Source organism: Lactuca sativa, chromosome 7 (genome assembly GCF_002870075.4).
Source record: "Lactuca sativa cultivar Salinas chromosome 7, Lsat_Salinas_v11, whole genome shotgun sequence".
Lineage (NCBI taxonomy): Eukaryota > Viridiplantae > Streptophyta > Magnoliopsida > Asterales > Asteraceae > Lactuca > Lactuca sativa.
Genome location: NC_056629.2, coordinates 30646147 through 30665677, shown reverse-complemented (window position 1 = coordinate 30665677; position 19531 = coordinate 30646147).

Below are 19531 nucleotides of genomic sequence, written 5' to 3'. Positions count from 1 at the left end.
TATAAATAAATTGAGTGGGTCAGGTTGGGAAACCTGGTGAGTACATAGGGTTTTCAACCCATAATAATATAATTATTATGTTCAAACAATCAAACAATCAACCTAATTACTCATCCCCATTATCTTCTTTATTCTTAAGGATCTACCCAAAGAATCAACCATTCCTCCTTCATACATTCCTAAGGATCATCCTAAGGAATCGGCACGAAGTCCATCGTCACCGGGCTTTAGGCACTAAGTCTGCATAGTCGCCAGAATTTATACAATAGGCACTAAGTCTGCACTGTCGCCAGGGTTTTGGCACCAAGTCTGCATGATCACCAGGGTCTAGGCGTCAAGTCTACATGATCACCAAGGTTTAGAGTACACCGAGTGAACACATCGTTCACAACACCATCAGGTTGCGAGCCTGCTAGTGTTCCACCGGACTATCTAGAATAGTCCGTGGTTGTCATCCATACTCTGCTGAATGACGGGGACATCATTTGGGAAAAAGGCTTCTCACATCGTACACCTCTCACCCATACCTCATAGTCTATATCACCTCTCAACTCATCGTCCAACTCATATTTCATCTATTTTATCTACCCATGTTTTATCCCAACATTTTTGTAGATATAATATACATATATAGTTTAAATCATTTAAAACATGTATAAAATCTTTCACCGAGCATAGACAACAAGTAAACAGATAATATGCACACATAGCACGTAGTAAATACTTTATATCTATGTGTAAGTTGAAGGGGACCATGCACTCACCTGAAAGGTGGTGACTCAGCACTCGGACAGCGCTTCGATACTCTTGAAACAATTTCCTTCGATAAAACCTAGTACCAGTACCTCTAGGCTTTAGTCTAACGATAACCGCGACAAATTAATTAGTCTGACTATTATTATTATTATTATATAAGCGTTAATAACACTCAATATAACTCATAATAATAGCCCAAATAATTATTTTAAGGACCAAATAACATTCCTATAATTATTTGAAAGCTACATTAAAAATTGCGTAAGTGTAGCATACTTACAGCGAATTTTATCGACAACAGGAACTTAATTAGAGCAGCATTTCGAAACCGAAAGGATATTTTTCTCGGGACTCCGGGAGCCTCGGGGCTTCTCTTGGGAGCTAAGGGGTTTAACTAGGGCTTAGGGGGGTTTAGATGAGCTAGAGAGAGAAACTAGTGAGAGAAAGAATGAATTTTGGTGTGAAGAACTCGGAAAGGCTCGCACCCTATTTATAGGCCGGAGGACCTCGGATTACGCTGGGCGTACCGAGGGTACGCTGGGCGTACTCCTCGGATAAGACCACCAGCTCGGACCCAGCTGTCTTGCACTCCATCGGACGGATAAGAACCGAAGTACACGGGGCGTACTTGGCCTCGGACGTGGGGCGTAATGCGAAGGCTTCGTGGCATGATCCGAAGCGAGGTCTGATCAGCGATGGAGGGTCCAGATGTTGCCACATCATCTCAGTTTCACAATTTTCCTTCTCGACTTCTAAAAATCATAACTTTTGCATACGAGCTCCGTTTTCGACGTTCTTTATATCCACGCAAAGGTGGGAACATACTCTACAACGTTCGTTTAGATTCTGTTGGCTAATTTTTGACTCCATTTTAAATTTTATATTATTAATAGGCTGGGACAGGATTGGTCCGTTAAATCCTCATAACGTCTTCATCCGACGTCCGTTTTCGCCCATCTTTTTCTCGTTACGCTACTCTTATCGAGATCTTCGTTTCTTGTTTAGGTTGTGTCGGCTAAAAACCGCTCGATCTAATATTCGAATTTTGGGCTGTACACTGCTAGTCCGAAACTTCAAAAAAATCACAACTTCTTCATACGAAGTCAGATTTGGGCGTTCTTTTTATCGATGTTCTTAGTTTAATGTATTCTACGACTTTCATTTAGATTGTTAAGGCTAGTTCTCGTCCTATCGTAAATTCACTATTTACGCTTCCCGGTGTCGTGCCGGTTCCGTCACGAAACTTCGATGGGTCATAACTTCTTCATTATAACTCGGATTTCACGTTCTTTATATGTACAGAAACCTTGTGACATATTCTACAACTTGGTTAAGATTATTTGTTCTAAATAATCTTTTGTCGGAAAGTCGTTTTCGACCCGTATTGCCTCTAATTGATTAGCCCGGATTTGCGGGCGTTACAATTATCTCCCCCTTAGGATGATTACGTCCCGGAATCATCAACGAAACAGAGCTCACATTATGACTCCATACATTATCTCTTCATCCTAATTCGTAACTTCGATGTTTCTTCGAATGAGTATCTAACTCTTGGACTCCTTGACTGTGCTCGATCTTGCACTTGCTCCATATCCCACGTTAGACTCCAGATTATGATCTTCAAGTCACAATCTCGATCCTCACAGGATACGAACTTAAGATAAGTTCTCTTTATTACTACAATGGAACGATGTGTCATATTCTAATGACCTATCATCGTATGTTGCAACGCTTAGACTTAGGTCTCTTAGAGTCAAATTCCGGAAATGAATATGCCTTCCTTCATGTTCTAATCACATCTTAAAAGGTAGCATGTCGCGATACTTTTACTGATCGCTTTGATTAATTCTTCTAGCTTAAGTTGGTGCTACATCGAACTTGGTTCTCTGAACCACGTAACATACTTATCGTAGTCAGACTCAATTCGATATGACCACTCGGGTCGGAATATCAACAATCTTTTTAGTCATTACCGAAACGATGGTAACGACATACTTGAATAAAACGAAATCATTTACTAGCTTCTTGGTAACCTTGTGACTTTCCCTGATCCAAGCGTGAGTCCTGTGCTTCTGGTAGTATATGCATCTACTACCTTTCACACCTACTCATACTCGTCCTAAGTATTGTCTCGCAGTTTTCCCAAGTCACCACACAAGAAAATCACATAACAGTTTAACACATCAGATAACAAAACGAAGGTTTTATTATTTCTTGAAACTATTACATATGTGTTCAAGTTCACCCTATACTATGCCTCTAATAGGCTACATCATATGACACTACAACTACTGCATAACTTGATCTTCGGATATGAAGTCCTCATCCTTGATTCCTCACATGGTTTTCTGCTTCGCCGAGGATCATGTGGAATGACCTTGGCCTTGGTGGCGTTTCTGGTCTTGCCACTTTATTTCTCCCCGGGCAGTCCCTAGAAATATCCCCTTCTTTGTTACATCCATAACACACCTTCTTGTTGGACGCACACTTGCTGGCGTAATGCCCTGTCTTTCCATATTTGTAGCAAGTCACCTCCTCGCTACATTTCCCAAAGTGCTTCTTTTTACACTTCTCGCACCACTTGGATTCACCTCCTCCTCCTTCTTCCGTTTTTGAGAATTTCTTTTCCTTGTTGGATTTTGAAGATCCTTCATGCTTCCTTTTCTCGCCAACTTCATCTCTCTCCAGACCCTTTTCCCTAATCTGGGTCTCAACATTCCTGGCTGCCCAGATGCCTCATTTCAAAGTGGTTGCTTGCTTGACCATTGGTCCAAAGTCTGCTGGTAATCCATGGGCAAACTTATTGACCTTGGAGAGCTCAGTTGGAACTAGATAAGGACCAAGCTTCATTTTCTCCGTAAAATTTGCAGCATACTCGATGACACTCATCTTTCCTTTCTTTAGATTCTATAACTCGTTGTTGATCTCCAGAAGATCATGTTCAGAGCAGTACTGCATTTTTAGCTGCACCAGAAAATCCTCCCATGACATCTTGCTCGCTTCTCCTTTGGGCATCGAATCAGCTAGAAGCTTCCACCAGCTTAGTACTCCAGATTTCTGTTGGATAAGGTGTCTAAGTCCATAACTTATTTGGTATATACTTGACCCGACCGGCATGGTCCATTTGGGTTGCATCTCATCCAAACTATTATGGATAATTTTATGAGAGTTATACACATATGTTTATTAATATATTATGAGTTATAATATATTAATATGAAGTTACGTTATTTAATTAGTTTTAGTCTTAAATTAATTATGGATTAATTTAGAGATTAAAAGGAATACTAATTAAATTATGGGCTATTTGTTTTGTGTAGTGTGGGCTAATACTCATTTGTTAATGGGCTAGGCTTATGTGGAAGTCCATGGATGATCCATGGAGCTTTTAACCCATGGATCCTTGGAATAGGAAAAGACATGGGTTATTAGGGTTTCACCCTAACCATGCATACTATATAAGCATGCTTATGGAGCATGAAAGAGTGCAAAAAAAAAGATAGCCTAAGAGAAAGCTAGTGTTCTAGTGTGTGTGTGCATGTGTGTGGCCGAAAATACAAGAGTGTGTATACTCTCTCAAAGTTTTCCAAGAGTTTGTGGTGTTTGTGATTCCATTTGAGGCATTCACACTATTGGTGCTTGGCCCTCAAACTCCTAAGAACCCAACACAACAAAAGGTATGTAATCTCTTCTAACTCTTTTATGTTGAAATGTTCCCCATGCCATGTTAGATAGGTTATAAACCTTGGAAAATTATTATTTTGCATGTATTTAGACAAACATAGATCCAAGGTTTATTAGGGTTGCATGCACACTTAGGAAGTGTTAGATTGCTCAAAAACCCAACAGTGGTATCAGAGCCTAGGCTTGCTTGTTTGATACTTGATGCAAAATAGTGAAAAAAGTCGAAATCGTTGCTGTCTGCATGCTAGACTCGCCGAGTCCATTGGGGGGACTCGCCGAGTCCAAGGCAAACTTCAACCTACTCGACGAGTCCGTTCGTGCACTCGGCGAGTAGGATCGAAAGAATGCAGAATCTCGACTTTTGCTGCTGGAAATGGACTGGAAACATTACCCTAAATTGTTTTGGTGTTGTAAAACTTATTTTAGTTGGTGTAATGGTTGTTCTAATCCATTTACAATAGCATATATCAAAAATCCATGATTTTATGTGTTCATATAATTCTTGAATTTTTGATGATCATGTTCATGTTCTTATGAATTTAGAAAATGATAGGAATTATTTGCTGAATTGTTTAGAATTAATTCTTAATCATTTATGTGTTTTAATGGAGTCCATAATTTGTCCTCAAGTTATGGATTACCAAAGGTCACTTTCATTTAACACACACTTAAAACACATAAGTTACATGAAAATGAAGAGTCTTCAATTTTATGAACCTTTAATTCATAAGTTATGAAATGAAGAGTTTTGCAAAGTTACAAAACTTGTCCTCAAGTTTTGGAATTTGTAAAGTTTCACACACTTTAATAAACTTTAATTCCAAACCTTAGAGTTTTAATAGTTAAAATTCAACCCTTATACTATTTATAACATTAATGGTTAATTATTATATATATGTATAAGAATAAGTCGTTTTACCGTTAGTAGGCCTCATTCACGAAGCCGGTCTATAAGGTGGGTATAAGGTTGTTGCCTATAAAATGGCGACTTAATGGGTGTATACTCTCACCCACCGCTTGCTTGATCGGTGGAGGGTCGTTAGCCGAACGGGTAGAACAACGACTTTAAATCCTCATTAAAAGTATAATGAATATTATAAAATAACTAAACTCTTTTAATTCCCAATCTTAGTTATTTTAGGAAAATGTGAACATGGTGCTAATCCATGGAATTCACACTTTGTACCTTACCAAGTCGTTAGTGGAGCGTGTGTGGTTAACCGGCACACTAATTAGACTAGTAAGGATCACGAAGGGTAACTTAATGTTGTCATAGATCAATGGAGCGTGTGTGGTTAACCGGCACATTGATTAGGTGATAATATTAGGAGTACCAAGTGAGTTAGCATGGTTATTCACACCTTGTTTTGTGATCCTCGGCATCCCAGTCACAAAACTTGAAGGGCACAATCGAGATTGAAACATGCCATTGAAAAGTTCAATGAATCTCAAAAGAATCTAGGAATTTCAAATCCAATTAAACCTAATTAATCATTTCGTTTTCATGGTGGAAATTGGTGAATCGTCATTCGCCTACCTTTCAAATATATTATTACTTAGATTACGGCATCCCTCTTCTAAGTGTAATATATTGTGATTGGATCCTAGCCTTAATATTACATTTGGGTGTCTTATTAAGGATCCTAAATATCTAATCTGTACTTACTTTCTTCTTTCAGATGTCTTCCAACACTAATGCTTCAGGCTCTAACCCAACTGGTTCTTTCTCTCTCATGAATCTTTGTGGGAGGGTCATCTTTGATGGTTCCAACTTCATGGATTGGATTAGGAACATCAGGATGGTTACTCGTTACGAGGACAAGGAATATGTCCTCGATAAGGAGTTAAAAGAACTTGATGAGTCTACTGCTACTCCTGAGGAGATCGCTGAATTCAGGACTCATGAGAGAGATGCTACTAAGGTGGCATGTATCATGATGGCCACGATGACAGCCGAGCTCCAAAAGTCATATGAAGATTTCTACCCTTTTGAGATGCACCAAGACTTGATGGAAAGGTACCATCAGAGTGCTCGTCAGGAGCGGTATGAAATTATCTCCTCCATAATAACTACCCGCATGAAGGACGGTGAATCCGTCACGGGCCACATGCAAAAGATGCAAAGGTATGTGGACCGTTTGCTGAAGCTGAATGTTAACATTCCCGAGGAGTTAGCAATTGACATCATTTTGCACTCCTTGCCTTCTTGTTATGATCATTTTCGAATGACATATCATATGAACAAGGAGGAAGTTACCCTCAGCAAGCTTCAAGGACTCTTGAAGACCGCTGAAACCGGTCTTAAGGGTAAAGCGGTTGTTACCTCTACTACTCCTACTCCAACTTCTACCCCTGTTTTAGCTATTGGGCAAGGCAAAGGGAAAAAGAGGAAGCACCCTTCGAAGGGTACCAAGGGAAAGTCTCTTGAAGGCTCCTCATCCAAGACTAAGAACGGTTCTGTCACTCCTTCTGCCATTCCAAAGGATGCTGAATGCTTTTATTGCCATGAAAAGGCACACTGGAAGCGAAACTGCCCTAAGTACTTGCAGGATCTAAAGGATGGGAAAGTGAAACCCACCTATGCAGGTATTTACACTATATTGTCTAATTACTCAACATATTCTAACTCTTGGGTGCTTGATACAGGATGTGGTATTCACATATGTTCTGATTTGCAGGGCCTAAGAAGAAGTGAGGATGTGGAGCACGGGAAGATAAACTTAATCATGGGGAATAGGAAGGCTTCACCTGTTTCCAAGATTGGAGTTTATACTTTGTTGCTTAATAATGGGTTAAAATTAGATTTGAATAAATGTGTATACTCGTCTGAAATGGCGAGGAATATTATTTCTTTTCATGCTTTGTACAAACAAGGTTTTACCTTTTCGTTTGATAATGAATGTGGTGGTATTAATGCTTTCTTTAATAATGTGTTTTATTTTAAAGCATTACCTTGTGATGGCGTGTATGAAACTGTGTCGATTGTAGACAACTTAGGAAATAATGTGTTGTATATTGATTCTTCTACTAGCCTAGATAAAGCATCATTGTGGCATTGTCGTCTTGGACATGTAAACAAGAAACGCATAGACCAACTCCAAAAGAGTGGAGTCTTGGAATCATTTGACCTCAAATCAGATGATAGTTGTGAATCTTGTCTACTTGGAAAAATGACAAAATCACCCTTCACTGGAACTTGTGAGAGGGGTGAAGGTTTGTTGGACCTAATACATACTGATGTATGTGGGCCATTCAAAACCGCCACAAGGGACGCTAATCGGTATTATGTGACTTTTATTGATGATTATAGTAGATATGGGTATGTCTACTTGATCAAACACAAGTCCGAAACCTTTGCAAGGTTTAAGGAATTCAAACAGGAAGTAGAAAATCAATTGGGCAGGAACATTAAGATGCTTCGATCCGATCGAGGTGGTGAGTATCTTAGTACCGAGTTCCTTGACTATCTTAAGGAGTGTGGGATTGTCTCACAATTGACTCCTCCCAGGACACCACAGCTGAATGGTGTAGCTGAGAGGCGTAATCGTACCTTGTTGGACATGGTTCGCTCTATGATGAGTCGAGTTTCGTTACCAATCTCTTTTTGGGGGTATGCCTTAGAGACTGCCGCCCATATCCTTAATCTAGTCCCTACAAAGAAGGTTACCAAAACACCTCATGAAATGTGGACTGGGAAGATTCCCAATTTGGACCACATCAAAATTTGGGGTTGCGAAGCCTTCGTGAGGCGTGAAACTCATGATAAGCTTGAACCCCGAAGTGAAAGGTGTATTTTCATCGGCTACCCACAGAAATCCTTCGGTTACCTTTTCTACAGACCCAGTGAGAATGTGGTCTTTGTAGCACGAAGAGGGATCTTTCGCGAGAAAGAATTTATAAGCCAAGGAGACAGTGGGAGGCAGATTGATCTTGAAGAAATTCAAGAATCAATTGGTGAAGGAACCTCAGACACTAGCAATCAACCTGAGGAAGAAACTCCTGTTGATCCAGCTGACGAGTCTGTACCTCCGAGACGTTCCACACGGGTTAGGAACACACCTTCGTTTTATTATGGTTTTCATATTACTACGGAAGGTGATACGTTTATTAGTGATAGTACACTAGTAAATTTGGATGAACCTAGCAGTGTTAAGGAAGCCATGGCAGGCCCGGAGTCTGCTAAATGGAAGGAGGCTATGGACAACGAGATACAGTCCATGTATGACAATCAAGTTTGGAACTTGGTTGACAATGTACCAGGCCGTAAAACAGTCGGGTGCAAATGGATCTTCAAAAAGAAGACCGACATGGAAGGAAAAGTGCATACTTATAAGGCTCGACTGGTTGCGAAGGGTTTTACTCAAACTCAAGGTATTGATTATGATGAAACCTTCTCGCCGGTGGCCAAGATTAAGTCTATTAGGGTTATGTTAGCCATTGCAGCATTTCATGATTATGAAATATGGCAAATGGATGTCAAAACCGCTTTCCTTAATGGAAAGTTGGCTGAGGATGTGTACATGAATCAGCCAGAGGGTTTTGTCAATGCAGAGTACCCTAATAGAGTATGCAAGCTTAAGAAATCCATTTATGGATTAAAACAAGCATCTCGTAGCTGGAATCTTTGTTTTGATGAGAAGGTAAAAGAGTTTGGCTTCTTGAGAAGCGAAGATGAGTCTTGCGTGTATGTCAGAGCTAGTGGGAGTATAGTTAGCTTCTTGGTACTGTATGTGGATGACATACTACTCATAGGAAATGACATCCCAACCTTGCAGGAGGTTAAGTCCTGGCTTGGGAAGTGCTTTGCTATGAAGGACCTAGGGGAGGCTACCTATATCCTAGGGATAAGGATATTAAGAGAAAGGAGTAGAAGACTAATTGGACTTAGTCAGAGTATCTACTTGGATAAGGTGTTGAAAAGGTTCAACATGGAGAATTCCAAGAAAGGAGATTTACCGATCCAAAGCAATACCAAACTGAGTAAGACTCAGAGTCCGAGTACAGAGGCTGAGATAGCTGAGATGAGCCAATTACCATATGCTTCCGCAGTTGGCTCGATCATGTATGCTATGACTTGTACCCGTCCTGATGTGGCATTTGCTTTGAGCATGGTCAGCAGGTATCAGGGGAACCCTGGCAAGGCTCATTGGACCGCGGTAAAGAACATTCTCAAGTACCTGCGGAGGACTAAGGATTGGGTCCTTACCCTTGGTGGCAGTGAAGACTTGAGAATATTAGGGTATAGTGATGCTGGTTTTCAGACTGATAGGGATAATTTCCGCTCTCAGTCGGGCTGGATCTTTACCTTAAATGGAGGGGCAATTTCTTGGAAGAGTTCCAAGCAGGAGACGGTGGCTGATTCGACTTGTGAATCAGAGTATATAGCAGCGAGTGAAGCAGCGAAGGAGGCGATATGGCTAAAGAACTTCATCGGAGACCTTGGAGTTGTACCAGCTATTAAGGAACCTATAGAGATTTTCTGTGACAACAATAGTGCGGTTACCTTAGCCAAGGAACCAAGAGATCATGGCAGATCCCGACACATTGACAGAAAATATCACTTCATAAGACACAAGATTGAAGAAGGACTCCTTGTGACAAGGAGGATATCGTCAGATGAGAATCCTGCAGATCCCCTTACGAAGGGACTGACGAGGGTTAAGCATTTTCAGCATGCGAGACGCATCGGGCTGAGGGACGATATTAGTTTTACAGATTAGATAGTTTTCCTGAAACTTGTAAAATGTAATCGACGTTTGATGATGAATAAAATTTGTGATTTATTTATGAGTAAAGTGTTACTATCATTGTCAATTATTTACTATTGTTTCAGTTTTGCATGTTTTGACTTCCAGAATAATTAATTTGTTCAAACCTCCACAATCGATCATACGTCGGAAGTAGGTATGAATCAAGATTGTCATGAATTGGGTTTGTAGATGCCTTAAAGGTGTTTAGGCATGGCAATGGTTGCTGCAACATTCATGAGTACTCATAAGTTATGAGTATTGGTATAAATCCACGCTCACTTGTATCACTTCATGGAATTTATCTCGAGTGATCGTGAGACGATAACATCATATAAATCTTTAAACCTAGAGATATGAGTTGTTACCTATGAGTTGGTTGTGCATTGATTGCACGTAAACGCATCAGTAACTTGATGTTATAAAACGTGCCTTTGTGTACAATTCAATAAGTAGTAGAACAAGCATATCAGTCGAAGTTTATCTGTTCCTTCTAGAAATAGAAGAGATATCCGGGCCCCTCGATGATTTTGTGTTGACCCATATACCAGGCCTGGTCAGAACTAAACCGATGTGTTCAGTGAAGTTCTTCGTCAAACAAATCAGATAATCGAGAAACAACTGCTAGACAATAAGCAAGACATAGTTCCATGTGTTTGTCCGGCTGATATCATGAGAACAGAGGATTATGTGATCACTTATCTAAAATGGCGCTTCATAGTTCGACAGAGTCTTCATTGTTCGAGGGAGTTTTCGAGAGCTACGATTGTTGGTTGGTTCCTGAAGTTATAGGCAAATATAGTTATTAGACTTATCCAAGTGGGAGTCTGTTGGATAAGGTGTCTAAGTCCATAACTTATTTGGTATATACTTGACCCGACCGGCATGGTCCATTTGGGTTGCATCTCATCCAAACTATTATGGATAATTTTATGAGAGTTATACACATATGTTTATTAATATATTATGAGTTATAATATATTAATATGAAGTTACGTTATTTAATTAGTTTTAGTCTTAAATTAATTATGGATTAATTTAGAGATTAAAAGGAATACTAATTAAATTATGGGCTATTTGTTTTGTGTAGTGTGGGCTAATACTCATTTGTTAATGGGCTAGGCTTATGTGGAAGTCCATGGATGATCCATGGAGCTTTTAACCCATGGATCCTTGGAATAGGAAAAGACATGGGTTATTAGGGTTTCACCCTAACCATGCATACTATATAAGCATGCTTATGGAGCATGAAAGAGTGCAAAAAAAAGATAGCCTAAGAGAAAGCTAGTGTTCTAGTGTGTGTGTGCATGTGTGTGGCCGAAAATACAAGAGTGTGTATACTCTCTCAAAGTTTTCCAAGAGTTTGTGGTGTTTGTGATTCCATTTGAGGCATTCACACTATTGGTGCTTGGCCCTCAAACTCCTAAGAACCCAACACAACAAAAGGTATGTAATCTCTTCTAACTCTTTTATGTTGAAATGTTCCCCATGCCATGTTAGATAGGTTATAAACCTTGGAAAATTATTATTTTGCATGTATTTAGACAAACATAGATCCAAGGTTTATTAGGGTTGCATGCACACTTAGGAAGTGTTAGATTGCTCAAAAACCCAACAATTTCAACAAAGGAACCGCGAGAGCGGTCTTTTGCCTGTTGCTATACTCGCAACTCTCAAACATCGTCTCCATCTCGGAGATCCAGTTCATGACTTCCACCGGCGTCGGGCTTCCAGATAGACTCGGTGGTTTGGACGCCATGAAATCCTTGTATTTGCATCCACGTCCATCATTTCCTCCATCCTGGTGGTTTTGCCTAACTATCGGTGGGTTGGCTTGACTAACAGTCCCACTGTAGTTTCCCTCCTCAGTCTGCCCTTCGTTCAACTCGGGTTATTCGATCTGTATGGTCGCTTCGTCTCGATTTTGCTGGAGCAAACGTTTGGTCTCCTCCATTTAACGATCCAACATCGCCTGGATCATCGCTTGCACTCCGACCATTGTTATTGGCTCAGCAGTGGCCACTACAACCGGTATTTGCTTAATCACTGGGGTTTGGTTTCAGTTCTCATTTGCATTCATGTTTCCGCTATGGGTTCTTGCCATCTTGATCTATACACCGAATAAGGTGAATCTAGACCTTTACTTAAGATTGACGTTTAAATCATCCTTATCACTCCGAAACGTTTACACACTAGTTCTAATATTGTATCGTACGTTTAGAATCCTAAACACATAAGGTTTCCAGATCCGGTCGGCAACAGACCATAGATCCGATCAAACTATAGCATAACAAATCATTTAGCACAAAAAAAGAATTTAGGCATCATTCCTAAAATAAGCTAGTGCTCACACCTCACAATCATCACTTAGCATTCTAAGTTTAAGTCTAGAAATAAATCCATATTCCTAGTTTGCTTAAACTAATGCTCTGATAACAACTGTGACATCCCCATTTTCTCGGCCAGAAAAGACCGATTTTGTTTATGCTTTATAAAAATCAGAGTACTTCTTTTAATAAAAATGTTGCGGAATTTGTTCCCAGAAAAACATGATAAATACGTTATTAAAACATTTTCGAAGAAACGTATTTTATTCATTTTAAAACGTTTGGGATGTCATCGTTAATACAGAAACATAAGCATAAACAGAACTTACATTTATTTTGCACTAGTGATCTACATCTCTTTAAATCTATTAGTGTAATGTGACTTCATATCAACACCTGTGATATAAATAAACTGAATGGGTCAGGTTGGGAAACCTGGTGAGTACATAGGGTTTTCAACCCACAATAATATAATTATTATGTTCAAACAATCAAACAATCAACCCAATTACCCATCCCCATTATCTTCTTTATTCTTAAGGGTCTACCCTAAGAATCAACCATTCCTCCTTCATACATTCCTAAGGATCATCCTAAGGAATCGGCAGAAAGTCCATCGTCACCGGGCTTTAGGCACTAAGTCTACATAGTCGCCAGAATTTATACAATAGGCACTAAGTCTGCATAGTCGCCAGGGTTTTGTCACCAAGTCTGCATGATCACCAAGGTCTAGGCATCAAGTCTGCATGATCACCAAGGTTTAGAGTACACCGAGTGAACACATCGTTCACAACACCATCAGGTTGCGAGCCTGCTAGTGTTCCACTGGACTATCTAGAATAGTCCGTGGTTGTCATCCATACTCTGCTGAATGACGGGGACATCGTTTGGGAAAAAGGCTTCTCAAATCGTACACCTCTCACCCATACCTCATAGTCTATATCACCTCTCAACTCATCGTCCAACTCATATTTCATCTATTTTATCTACCCATGTTTTATCCCAACATTTTTGTAGATATAATATACATATATAGTTTAAATCATTTAAAACATGTATAAAATCTTTCACCGAGCATAGACAGCAAGTAAACAGATAATATGCACACATAGCACGTAGTAAATACTTTATATCTATGTGTAAGTTGAAGGGGATCATGCACTCACCTGAAAGGTGGTGACTCAGCACTCGGACAGCGCTTCGATACTCTTGAAACAATTTCCTTCGATAAAACCTAGTACCAATACGTCTAGGCTTTAGTCTAACGATAACCGCGACAAATTAATTAGTCTGACTATTATTATTATTATTATTATTATTATTATTATTATTATTATTATTATTATATAAGCGTTAATAACACTCAATATAACTCATAATAATAGCCCAAATAATTATTTTAAGGACCAAATAACATTCCTATAATTATTTGAAAGCTACATTAAAAATTGCGTAAGTGTAGCATACTTACAGCGAATTTTATCGACAACAGGAACTTAATTGGAGCAGCATTTCGAAACCGAAAGGCTCTTTTTCTCGGGACTCTGGGAGCCTCGGGGCTTCCCTCGGGAGCTACGGGGTTTTACTAGGGCTTAGGGGGGTTTAGATGAGCTAGAGAGAGAAACTAGTGAGAGAAAGAATGAATTTTGGTGTGAAAAACTCGGAAAGGCTCGCACCCTATTTATAGGCCGGAGGACCTCGGATTACGCTGGGCGTACCGAGGGTACGCTGGGCGTACTCCTCGGATAAGACCACCAGCTCGGACCCAACTGTCTTGCACTCCATCGGATGGATAAGAACCGAAGTATGTGGGGCGTACTTTGCCTCGGATGCGGGGCGTAATGCGAAGGCTTCGTGGCATGATCCGAAGCGAGGTCTGATCAGCGATGGAGGGTCCAGATGTTGCCACGTCATCTCAGTTTCGTAATTTTCCTTCTCGACTTCTAAAAATCATAACTTTCGCATACGAGCTCCATTTTTGACGTTCTTTATATCCACGCGAATGTGGGAACATACTCTACAACTTTCGTTTAGACTCCGTCGGCTAATCTTGATTCTATTTTAAATTTTATATTATTAACATGCTGGGACAGGATTGGTCCGTTAAATCCTCATAACTTCTTCATCCGACGTCCGTTTTCGCCCATCTTTTTCTCGTTACGCTACTCTTACCGAAATCTTCGATTCTAATTTAGGTCATGTTGGCTAAAAACCGCTCGATCTAATATTCGAATTTTGGGCTGTACACTGCTAGTCCGAAAACTTCGAAAAAGCATAACTTCTTCATACGAAGTCAGATTTGGGCGTTCTTTTTATCGATGTTCTTAGTTTAACGTATTCTACGACTTTCATTTAGATCTTTAAGGCTAGGTCTCGTCCTATCATAAATTCAGTATTTACGCTTCCCGGTGCCATGCCGGTTCCGTCGCGAAACTTCGACGGGTCATAACTTCTTCGTTATAACTCGGATTTCGGCGTTCTTTATATGTACGGAAACCTTGTGACATATTGTACAACGTGGTTAAGATTATTTGTTCTAAATAACCTTTTGTCGAAAATTCGTTTTCGACCCCTATTGCCTCTAATTGACTAGCCCGGATTTGTGGGCGTTACAATATTTAATGGTTAATGTATATATATATATATATATATATATATATATATATATATATATAGCTTGACAAACAAAACTTTCATCAGTTAGTTTTTTAACTTGCAGTCCCAAAAAAAAGTTAGTTCACCCATCATGCTCATCTCTAACTTCTTTCCCATGATCTCAGCGAATTCTAAACGTAGCTTTTTATTTGTGGATCTGAAAATGATATCATCAGCATACACTTGAGCAAGAATGATACGAGGTCCTGAACGCTTGATGAACAAGGTTTTGTCAATCTTTCCTCATTTGTATCCACTTGTAAGAAGATAGCTCGCCAATGTCTCATACCATGCTCTTGGCACATGTCTTAATCCATAGACAACATTATCAAAACGATACACATGAGTTGGAAACTCTTCACTTTCAAACCCTGGTGGTTGTTTTAGAAAAACTTCTTTATGAAGATCTCCATATAAGAAGGAAGTCTTAATGTCCATTTGATAGACTTTGAAGTTCTTATAAGAATAAAAGGCAAGAAACAAGAGAATTGCTTCAACTCTAGCAAGAGGATCAAATGTTTCATAATTGTCTAACTTTTCCAACTGACAGAAACGTTGAGATACAAGTCTACCTTTGTTTCTTATAACGATGCCATCTTCATCCATTTTGTTCTTGAAAACCCAACGAGTGTTAATGATAGTCTTTCCTTAAGGCTTGGGAACAAGATTCCATAGACGATGACATTCAAGTTTATTCAACTCATCCTGCATAGCTTTAATCTATTCACTTTCTTTTAAGGCATCAATGACTTCTTTGGTTCAATCATTTAGACGAATTTCACAAACATGAAAAAGTTGTTGTTGACTCTGCTATGAGTGAGAATCCCAGAATTTACATCTCCAATGATTTGAGATTTAGGATGATCTCGAAGAATTCTTGGATTAGAACTTTCATTTGTATTACTTTGAGAAGAGTTTTCCTATTGTATGGTTCAAATTCTTTAAGGATGATAGGCTGATCTTCTAAGATAGGTTGTGAGCTAATGAATTAATCAACTTTGGGAACAACAGGCTCGTCTTCATTTGGCAAGAAATTAGGAACATGTTCTTAAGAACTGTAGGTAAGTTCAATCAATGTTGATGAGGTGTGATCAACTTGATCATGAATGAATGAGTCTTCATTGAAGATGACATGAGTTGATTCCTCAACAGTTTTCCTTGAAAGATTGAATACCCTAAAAGCCTTGGATACATTGGAATAACCCAGAAACACTAATTCATCAGCTTTAGCTTTAAACTTCGGGCGCTGATCTCTTTGACTTAAGATGTAACAAACACATTCAAACGCATGAAAATAAGATATGTCTGGTTTCCTTCCCTACAGTAGCTCATAAGCCATTTTCCCATGACACTTAACAATGATGGACTCATTTTGGGTATAACACATTGTATTGACAGTTTCAGCCCAAAATGACAAACGAAAAACAGCTTCAACGACCATAGTTCTTCAAGCTTCAATGATAGTTCTATTTCTTCTCTTTGCGATACCATTTTGTTGGGGAGTTCTAACAGCAGAGAAGTTCTGAGAAATTCCTGAGATTGAGCAGAAGTCTTCTAGGGAGGAGTTTCTAAATCAGTTCCATGATCACTATGTAACTGTCTGACTTGGTGATCATAGAGAACTTCCCATTGCTTTATGGGATAACTGGTTTCATCAGCAACATGACTCTTCTTTCTTGAAAACACTAGCCAGGTAAATCTTGAAAATTCATCCACAATGACGATAGTGTATTTCTTCCCAGCTCTTGACTTAACCGAAACTGGTCCAAAAAGATCCATTTGAAGAAGATGAAGAGGATTGATAATGGAAGAGCAGGACTTTAGCTTGAAGGAGGAATTAGTTTTCTTTCCTTTTTCACACGCTGAGCACACCTTATCCTTGAAAAACTACATCTTAGGAATTCCTTTTGCAAGCTGATCCCTGGGATCTTCGATATGTTCTTGAAATTCAAATACGATAGTCTCTTGTTCCACAACCAATTTAGATGAGATTGAGCACGATAGAAAAAGAAAAAACAAAGTGAGTTGTCAACATAAAACATATCAAAAACACAAATTTCATTATGTCGGTTTGTACTAAGAGCAGTGACATTGTTTTGATCAACAACCATTCTTTCTCTCTTGTTGAAGAGGACTTCATAACCAACATCACACAGTTGGCTGATTGAAATGAGATTATGCTGAAGTTATTTCACATAAGAGACATTCTTGAAAACAACATAATCGCATTTGATGGATCAATATCCCTTTGTAGCTCTCTTGCCATTATCTCTATACAGTCAGGCCATCTTTCTTTATGAAATCTTCTAGGAGAGACATCAATTTTGTAATATGTCTTGAGCAACCATTATCTAAATACCAAATATGTTCTTTACCTTGAAACTAAAATATAAAATAAGCACTAAAACAAAAAAAATACACACACAATATGCACTGACTCATTTTGCAATGGGTCACTCAAGAAAAGATATTATAATAATCATATAGTTGAGATTAAAACTCTAAAGATGGAATAGATTCAAAAAGGGAAGAAGCAATCAAACACAGAATAAGAATCAACAATGTGTCGAATGATTAAAAGTCACAACTTCATAAGAGCTCGATAAAGAACTGCTATTGTAGAGGCTATGTAGGGTATACAATGACACGATTAACTAATACAGGATGCATGCATGCATCTTAAATAGTAAAAACCTAAAAGTAAACGACGGGTGGATAGGCCCAACCCGGATACAAATAGACTATACAAAAAACCCATAAAGATGCAACACTAAATACCCAACAATCTCCCCTTTGCGTCGATTGGGAGGGAGTCCTTCACTGATGAGTTCGCTTCTGCACTTCAAAGACTTTCAGAATTACGCTTAGCACAATCTTGCGAACTTGGATGCACCAATTAATCATATCCGAAAAGCAGTTGTTGTTGCTTTTGTTATTCCCTTTGTACTTGGTTACGAAGTCCAAGATGTACGCTAGGCACGAAGTGGTGAAAAGATGATTGTAATTGAGAAAGAAACAAACTTTGTGAAAGTCGGCATCAGTTCTCTCCTTCATTTGAAAGGCCACACACCATCCTTCCTTTCGTATCTTCCATGGTTTGATTTTGTCAAAACCTTCAGGGGATTATTTAGGGAGTACCGTTGGCTTCTTTTGTAATACAACTGCTATCTCGACGTCCATATTCCCAACCTCTTGAATGTACGAAACTAGCATTTGTTTGAGGTGAGAAACAACAGGCTCGTACTTTTGTTCATCCCTTAGCAGCATGTTGTACAACATGATCAAATCATACGGGTTAAGGCATGGAAGATCAGAAAGATTAAACTCATGCACCTGACTCGTTAAACCTCTAGCAACCTTAAATTTTTCATTCGGGAACTATCAGTTTCGATCGGACCAACAACCTTTACAACAGTGATCTTCTTCGCACTCCAGGTTTCGTACTGTGGCTTCATGTGCTTTAGGTAGAACGAAAAGAGTAAGTGATCTGCATCGTAGTCTGTTCAAGGGACATTTGCAACTTTGACAAAAATGTGAAACATGAAGGCTTTTGGTGGGATTGGAAGATCCAGTTGCGAATCTTATGTATTTTGAAGATCAAAAGACACAACTGGTTCCAACCAATATTGACTCGGCATATCCACAAATTCACTCAAGATTCGCTCCAAAGTCCATACTGGAAACAATAGCTTTGAGCTTTCCAGCGTGACTTGAGCTTCGCGTTCAGCCTTTTCTTTTTCTTCTGCCTCGCGAACAATTCTTTGGTGCTCATCTATTTCAGCTTCATGATCTTTTCTTCTTTTGAGTTCATGTTCGTCGGGCTCTTCTTCTTCACTGTCATATATTATTGGTTCTTCGTTAAACATTTCCTTTCCTTTCGAAGCCGAAGCTACATTATCCTTTGGTTCGTTTTCTTTCTTAGGCTTAATAGTAGGCTTAACTGTAGGTTTGGGGTTTTCCTTCTTGGATTGTTTCACACCTTCTCCCCCTTGTTTCAGAATTGATCTTGATTCCAGAACACCTTCCAGTTTGTTGAGCATAGCGAACACTGGCCTTAACCTTTTCAGAGAGATGCTTCTTGAGTGTGATCGTGATCATCGAGTCACGAGTCTCAATGATGTCCGAAAGCAGTGCATTCACATCTGCTATACAACTTTTCATTGCGGCCTTTTCGGAGAACTAGTCGTTGATTTGTTTCTCAACACTCTCCAGCTTGACAGTTAGGACTTTCACCTTTTCAGTCTTCGTTGTGAGAGCATCCATAATCTTTCTCTCAGTAGCCAAGTTATCCTGAAGCTTGGTGATCTTCGATGAAATGGAGGAGTTTAGCTTAGCATCGTCAGTTTGGAGGCCAGTACGAAC